Source organism: Eubalaena glacialis, chromosome 14 (genome assembly GCF_028564815.1).
Source record: "Eubalaena glacialis isolate mEubGla1 chromosome 14, mEubGla1.1.hap2.+ XY, whole genome shotgun sequence".
NCBI lineage: Eukaryota > Metazoa > Chordata > Mammalia > Artiodactyla > Balaenidae > Eubalaena > Eubalaena glacialis.
The window spans coordinates 64989124-64997746 of NC_083729.1; the positions used below are offsets into that span (position 1 = coordinate 64989124).

Sequence of the window (8623 nt, forward strand, 5' to 3'; positions counted from 1 at the left end):
CTGGGTACAGCTTTGGTTCTCCTATTTCCTCATGTGTATGACTCTGGGTAAGATATTTTCAGAGCCCTGGTTACCTCAACTGAAAAAAGGGGGAAATAATACCTACCTCACAGGGATGTTGTGAGGATTAAATAAGACTGAAGTAAAGCATTTAGTACAGTGCTGAGCACAGAATGTGTGTTCAACAAATTGTAGATATTGTCTTCATCATTACTGAGAGGGTACATCAATGACAAGTGCACACGGTAGGAACTCAAACCTTGCATGAATAAATGGATGGATGAATGAATGCATGGATAAGTAAAGGAATGAATAAACTTGGGAGTTTTCAAGCAGGTATAATGGGAGAATGATGATTGATAACAACAGAATTGGGACGGGAAACTGAACATGTTAAGAGAGAGAAAATAAGTCATAGGGCCTTCTCAGAGGCAAATTTAACTGTGACCACTAACACGTGTATTTCACGATCTCCTTCCAAAACGAACCTGTGATGCAGACAACACGGATTCCACTATTTCCATTCTACAGGTGACAGAATTGAGTCTCAGAAGTCAAACAACTCACCTAAGTCTCATAGCCAGCGGGGCACATGTGAGTAGAAAGGGGGGCACATTTGACCAGCTGTACAGGTAGGTGATCCTTCAACAGCACCATTGGGCCCCACCCCATGTCACACAGGACAACTCTGAGTTACATGCTACCTCAGCCAGAAGACAGATACTCCCTGGATTTCTAATCCATTTTCCTCCCCAATGATATTAAATACTGCTAAAAAGTCTAGGAAAATGGAAAGAGGAGGGAAAGAAATCTATGTCTGATAAATAGATTACCAGTGGTCTCGGAGAACATTTCAGAAATGAGAGGAAAAGAAGTGGATTATTAGGAATTAAGGAGGAACTAGTAAGGAGGAAAAGCCTCTTTGGCACCCAGACTGCACCATTTCTACCTTGCTTTTACTGGTACCACAGCATCCTTTACGCCCCTGACCTCCTCTTGTCTCACCTTACCAAACCTTGATCCTGGGCTAACCCAACTGTTTGCTTTCTCTGATCCCACTTGTAGAGGCTTGAAATCCAGGCAGTCTGACAGCAGGGTCCACACACTTGAACTGAACTGCATTAGGCACGGGGTATTTCGATTTGGTTGCAAAGAGATAAAATGAAACATAAAGGTAATCAGCAAGATACAGATTTTCTTATAACTAGGATGAAGTTGTACATCTCTAAAAGCACTAGTAGGGGAGGGATATGTGTGGATATAAGTCCCTCAGGAGTCAGGAAAGGAGAGGGGAATAGAAGCTCAGGTACTGGAAGCTTGGAAGGCCGGATTCCAGATATGCACAGGAACCCAGAAAGAAGATAAACAGAGCCTTCTGTTCCTAGGTCCTACTCCAGTATCTGCCTTGCAGATCTCACACAGATAGGACCTAGACCCTAAATAGACTTTTTTTTTACCTCTCCAGCTCTTCATTATCCCCAGAAATTTCTGTAGCCCACTCCCAAACTGAATACAGGTCTACCCCCTCCCAGGATATCCCCCTCCCCTAGGAATACCCAGTGACTACCAGGCCCACCTCCAAAGGGCCCAGACCTCCAAGAGACAGGAAGGAAAGCTACACAATATGCCTCACTTATCCTCAATGAAGGCGCTTCTGCAGGAAGGCAACAAGCACTTGAGTGCAGCCTGGTACTCAAGAATTGCAAGCCAGGACTTCCCTGGTGGCGCAGTGGTTAAGAATCCCCCTGCCAACGCTGGGGACACGGGTTCGATCCCTGGTCTGGGAAGATCCCACATGCCGCGGAGCAACTAAGCCCGTTGCCACAACTACTGAAGCCTGCACGCCTAGAGCCTGTGTTCCGCAATGAGAAGCCCGCACAACGAACAGTAGCCCCCACTCGCTGCAACTAGAGAAAGCCCACGGGCAGCAACAAAGATCCAAAGCAGCCAATAAATAAATAAATGTTCTTTGAAAAGAAAAAGAATTGCAACCCTCCCAGGGCTAGCAGCAGTCCTACTTAATAGCCTACTCAAAGTTCCTGCTGCTTTCTCCCCATGATCAACCAGCAAGTCCCTGGCACTAGGACCCTGCAGACAGGGAACCCTGAGCCTGCGCTCTAAAGAGAGAGATGCACCATTTCACAACTTCAGCAAAAGCCAAAGCAGCCAACAAAGCCACAGCCACCTCGGCTGTGCTGGGCTCTGCCTTTTGGGCAGCTCACCGGCCACTCCCCAGAAGCAGAGCATTCTGTCCTTTCTCTTTTTAAATCCACGTCATCATCTGATCATAATGGAAATCAATCTCCTCAAGTCACCACGCAAAGGCGTATCCATGGCAACATCAAGAGGAAGGACACAGAAATGATGCTCCAGTGGCTGCAGCAGGAAAAGGTAAGTCCATTTCTCTTCCACCCATGCCATCTCATCAGTCTTCCCTTTCACTCAAGTCAGGTGTGCACCTTACCTACAAATTCTATCTATCACACCAATGGGGAAAACACCAAAGGTGAGTGTTAATAATCTATGCTATTACGTAAGGTCATAGGTCTGCCTAGTCCCATAACTGGCAGTAAAAATTCTTTTTCTGGCTGATTGAGACAAGATCTCTTTTCTTATTCACCATCTCAATTGACATGGTCTTAGCCTGCAGTACCTAACAAATCATTATCAGTCACTTGTCTTTCTAGTCAGGTTGCTGGGAAATCACACAAGGATTTCAGAATTCTGTATGTAGTTGTAAAAACACAGCAGCAACACTGACCCCACCACCCTGCTCACCCAGGCCACTATCATACCCACAGACTGGCCCTCCTTAGCAGCCCTAAACTCCAGCCCCTCAAGGACCAGAAACTGGGAGTTGGGATTAAATTTCTGCATTTCTCTGATGCCTCAAGGAAGGAATGCCATTTCTGCAGAGGTAAGAGATTCATCAGACATAAGTTCTACTAAGTGTAAGTAATACTCCATGCCTCAGTTTCTCCTTCTGTAAAACATAGATACTAACAATACCTTTCTAACAGGGTTGTTGTGAGAATGCCTGAAAAGCACTTAGAAGAGTGCCTGGTATGAAGCACTCAATAAAAGTCAGCCATAATTATTATGAAGAAGAGGAAAGAGAGGCCTACATTGCAGGATTCAAGTTCGGAGGGTACTCAATGTTCTTGGAGCATATCTCAACTCTGCTCTCTTTCCCTTTCCTCTCTGGACAGTTTCAAGTTTCCCTTACCACTCTCAAGTCCCTGTTCCTATCCGAGCCCACACCAGGACCCCCACCCCTCAGCAGATAACCTTGCTGAGAAAGGAAACTGAACCTATTAGATAAGAATTCCTTTGCAAATTTAGGTGTATCCATCATTGCCTCTTTCTTCCTACATTCTTTTCCTTTCTTCTGTCATTCCTCTTCAAAAGAAATGATGTCTCCTTTTCAGAGACAACCCTCCACCCTCCTCTGCAATCATCATTTCCTTTGTGCCTTCAAATGCAACCTCTCTACTGGCTCTTACACATCATCAGATAACCCATGCTCAAGACTTCTATTCTAGGAAAATCTGTCTCGAGCCTCTGCTACTCCTCCACAAGCTGCCACCATCTTCCTTCCTTCCTTCCTTCCTTCCCAAACTACTCAAAGGGAGTACATCCTCCCTATCCTCATTTCCCATCCACTCTTCAATCCACCTGGCTCCCATCCAGCTGCTCACACTAAAAAAATGAAAGAGCCCTGGTGACCACAATCTCCTAACTGCCCAATCTCAAAGTACATTTTCCAATCGCATCCTACCTGACCTCGCTGTAGCAACAGAGGCTGCTGATTCTCTTCCTGCAACTTTTTCCTCTGTAGCTCCCTGGACACCATTCTCTCTCACCTTGCCCACCAATCCTTGTCATCTCTGTTATCTTCAGCCTTCTATAAGCATGGCTAGGCTCATCCATTCCAACAGCATCAACTACCACTTACATCTACCACCCCTAGACACAGACTCTCTTCTGAACTCCAGACCCACATTTCCACCTATCTGCTAAGCGCCACAGACGCCCAAATTCAACATGACCCAAAACACACAGAAGCTTCCCCCAGCAAATGTTCCTCGTCTATACTCCCCCTTTACTACTGGTACCACCATCAATCCAAAATAGAAAACTGAGTCATCCTCAACAACTCCCTCTCTCTCTTGTTCTCAACAACCAATTAATTAGTCATTATGTCAAGTGAACTCTGTCTCTACAATCTCCGATTTATCCCCTCCTTCCCATCCCCACTAACTCTTAATTCAGCCTGAAGCCAAACCCAGGTTACTACAAGAGTCTCCTGATGTTCTGGATCCAGATTCTCCCCTTTCAGTCTATTTCCACAATTAGCTTTCCAAAATATAACCACATCACCTCCCTGCCTAAAAACCTGCAGTGGCTTTCCTCCCACAAAATTGAATCTTAGAACAAAACTACAAGCCATTAAAAACCTGGCCTCATTATGAATCTAATCTCATCAACCACCTCTCCTTTGATCTCAAAGTTCTCTTAGATTCCAGCCACTTGGATCTACCTATCTTATGCCTCTGCAAATGTTGCAAACGTCACCAAGTCTCTCTCTTCGTCTTCAAGGCTCAACTTACTTATCACCTCTTTCCTGAATATTCCCCTGATGTCTCCCTGTGGAGCTAGTCATTCCCTCCTCTGCCCTCACACAACACTTTGGAAATATCTCTATTACAAGATCGCATTTTACTTACAATATCGTCTCCCTTAACCCATCATGAATTTCTCCAGGGCACAGAATTTTTATTCATCTCAGTATCCTAAGCACTAAACACAGAAGACACTCAATGTTGAATAGAAGCCTATACCAACACGAGGCTCTAGGGATATAAGTTGGTTCTGACAGGTTTCCCAGAGACACCATGGGGGAAGTACAACAGTCAGGCGCACATACACCCCAAGAGATGTAGCTCTTTGCTCACCAGATAGGAGCCTAAGAAACTAAAAGTGCAGGGACAGCTCTAGGTCCTATGGAATTTGGTAGTGACAATAAATCTCAACCTCATGTGCTTCCAGGATAAAAGGATGAGAGAGAGAGAGAGAGAGAGAGAGAGAGAGAGAGAGAGACCTCTAGGCTCTAGGGGAAGTGCAGATCTTCTGGGAAAATAGCTTTAGCGTGGCTTCGGGAGTGACAAGGGTCCAGTCTCTGCTTCAGTGAAACCCTCAGTGGATATGTGGGAGCTTGGGGAGGTCAGACTGGATAGCCAATTTGTCCATCAGCCAAGTACAACTAATATTAGCTGGAACTTCAAAAGAAAAATTATATAAAACAAAATTCAGAGACTCCAGGATGGCAAGGACCCTAAGATAGATTTGAAACAGTCAATTGCTCAGCATTTACCTTCTCAAGGGACACTGAGGATCCAGTTCTCAATTCCCTTGGTATGGGACAGCTAACCCAAGGCCCACACACCACCCAGTACCAATAGACAGGCTAAACAACCTAGGAATCCTCTACCACAATCCCTCCCGACCTATAACTCCAAACAGCCACTAACAATGATAGATCTGAGCAAGTACAACCTATGGCAGTTGTCGATCATGTATTATGATTTTCTGAACTATTTTGACTCCTCCCTAACAACTTCTTTTCCTTTGTACCCTCATGTTCATTCAGGCCCAACTTATCAATTCTTCCTCAGTATTGCCTCCTGCATTCTTCCTTTCTCCTCCATTACCACTGTCATCACTTTGGTCTGCCATGTAACAGCTTTGAGAATTAAGGCAAATCATTTACTCTCTTTGGTGCCTCATCTATAAAACTGGGTAACAGCTGCTCTGCCTACCTCACAGGAAAGGTTGTCTGTGAAAGGTTCTGTAATCTGTAAAATGTTATACATAAATAGAAGGCATTACTATTATCATCAACCTAAGTCCTCTTTACTGATATGTGAAGCATATGTGGCTCCCTGCCTCTCTCCTTCCCCACTTCCAACCACATTATACACCACACTAAGACAACTACACACTCTAAAACATTGCTTTGCCCAAAATCTTTCACTGACATACCATTTCTTACTTGAATCAAACAATTCTGGATCTGACATATGCATTGTCATCTCTGGACCACTGTCAGCTGCTTAGGATGCTTTCCCTAGTTTTGCAAGCCCCACCCATCCTTCAAAGTCCAGCTACAGCCCCACTACACAGAAGGACTAAATTTAACAGACAGAGATTTGAAACAATGTCATGGAAGAATAAAGGATAATTCAGTTTGGGGAAAACTTGGTAGAACCACTGTCATCTCACACTTTAAGAGTCTTTTTTTTTTTTTTTTTCCGCCATGCCACACAGCCTGTGGGATCTTAGTCCCCTGACCAGGGATTGAACCCAGGGCCTGGCAGTGAAAGCACCAAGTTCTAACCACTGGACCGTCAGGGAATTCCCAAGAGTCATCTTTTAAAGAGGGATTATACTTTTTTTTCTGTTTGATTCTAAGAGATAACCTAGGACCAACAGGATGGAAGTTATAGAGATGTATTTTAGCAATATGAAAAACTTCCTTATTGAGCTATCCCACGATGAAATGGGATGCCTACATGCAGTAAATTCCCCATTACTAGAAATGTTCAAGCCCAAACTGGCCATAGGGCAAGGATATTTTAGACGTAATTCAACTATCACAAGGGTAACTGGACTAGAGTCACAACATTTTAGGTCTGAAGGAGACCTGAGAGATCTTCTAGTCCAGTCTCCTATTTTATAGGTCTGGAAAGGGGAAGTGATCATTCAAGGCAGCACAGCTTGCTCTGGAGAGCAGGGAACAGAACATGGTCTCTTTCAATCCAGTGAAAACCCTTGCTACTCAAAGTGTGTTTGGTCCATGGACCGGCAGCATCCGCATCACCCGGGAACTTGTTAAAAATACAGAACTAACCAAAATCTGTACTTTAACAGATTTTGTGTATGCAGCATTAAAGTTCAAAACGCACTGACCTACACTGCCCCTTCCAAACCTTGAGTTTCTAATTCTGGAACTCCATTTCCCAAACTGTTTCATATGTTAAACAGAGGTAACACCCAAGAAAAACAGTATTTTCCGTTCAAATTTGGGAAACTCTCCATACTATACTTCCACTGGGAAATTCGTGATAAAAATATCATTAGCATACTGAAAGTTCCAAAATATTCTGTAATAGAGAAAACTTTAACCATGAAGTTTCTGAACATATTTGAGCACAAAATGTCTTTGGAAAAAAAGTTATCCTTAACCACTATCGCTAACATCCCCGGACCTTGGGCTTCGCCCGTACATTAGCTAAAGATCTTCAATCTCCACCTCATAGCTCCTTGACTCTCAGTACATTAAGCATACTGGATTAGTAAGTGGTCAATATGGGCTTGCTGCTCTCCACACTGTAATAAGTGAGGATAAGTTTCTAAATCACCGCCTCTTAAAAATAGCGGAGTTCGTCATCTGTGTGATTTAGTTGGGATGCGCAAGATGACTGCTCAAGGGTGAGCCTGCCAGTTAAGGCGGAAGCCAGGAATGGGAGACTGACACACCAAACGCATATCCAGGCCCTCACCTTGACTCCGCTTTGTTTTTTGTTTGTTTGTTTTTCTGTTTGACACAACTTCTCAACCGTGTGCCCCACAGGAAACCTGTAGCTTGGAATGGGTTCAGGGGTACCTTGGATGCTCCCAGGAAAGGAGTGGGACACTTGCAGTTCTGGAGGAATTCGGAGACGCAATCACTCGACCCCGGGAGAGCACCACACCGCAGGCTGAAGAGCTCAGGTGGGTCGGACCAGCCCAGACCCAGGGGGCGCCCACCCCCGCCGCGGCCCACCCCTGCCGACCCCCGCCCGGCCCCGCACACCCGGCTCCCGGCCGCACCCCAAGCGAGCGCCGAGCCCCCAGAGCACAGCCAGGAGCCTCGCGAACACGGTGGGGGAGGAGGCAGTTTCCAGGGTCGCCGCCTCCGTACCTGTCCTGTCAGGGGCTCCACGCCCGGCGCCGGGCCCCACCGGCGACCGACGCCCAAGCCCTAGCGGGGGCCCGCCCCGCCCTCTTGGGCTGCCCGCCGTGCCGCCCGACCCCTGTAGCCCCGTCCCAGGTCCTCTAGCCGCTGAGGCCCAGAGGCGCTCTGGGTCGGGGGAACACGCTACTCTTTCCCGAAGACCAGTCCGGGTTAAATACTGCGCGCTGAGCGCAGCCGAGAAGACTTCGATCAGGCACAAAGCTGGACAACTGGAGCGAAATACGCGCGTGCGCACTGTACACGGGAAGCCGATTAGGACCACAGGAGAGAGGCGAGCAGTGGCTAGCGACCTCTGCACGCAAAGGGTAGACAGCACAGAGAGGAGCCCGAGGATTCCTTTGCGTTGGGCAAAGGGCTCCCCCAGAGGGTGGCTAAGCTTTTGAGTGCTAAGCTGTTAATTAAAACAATACTAGTAAACCATCTTTCGTCAGGTAGCTTGAGGAAAAAATTAAAATTTGCTGCTATTCAGTATTATCCATCGTATGGGGATTCAGGCATTCTCATGCCCTTATTATGCAAATTTACGTAATGGACTTTGGCATTTTTTAATTAAAAAAAAAGAAAACATGGGTGGCAGGAGTGGCAGCGGCTGAAGTAGGAGATAGA

The 8623-nt window shown here is 46.1% G+C and overlaps 1 protein-coding gene across 2 annotated transcripts in view; it reads right to left on the reverse strand.

The window, feature by feature from the left end:
• DCTN1 (dynactin subunit 1) overlaps positions 1 to 8068 on the reverse strand; it is a 29926-nt gene extending 21858 nt beyond the window's left edge. For both annotated transcript variants that reach the window (XM_061168660.1, XM_061168659.1), the window contains exon 1: positions 7964 to 8068. The gene's annotated coding sequence lies outside the window, so the exon portion shown is untranslated. The remainder of the gene's footprint in view (positions 1 to 7963) is intronic.
• Positions 8069 to 8623: the final 555 nt, after the last annotated feature.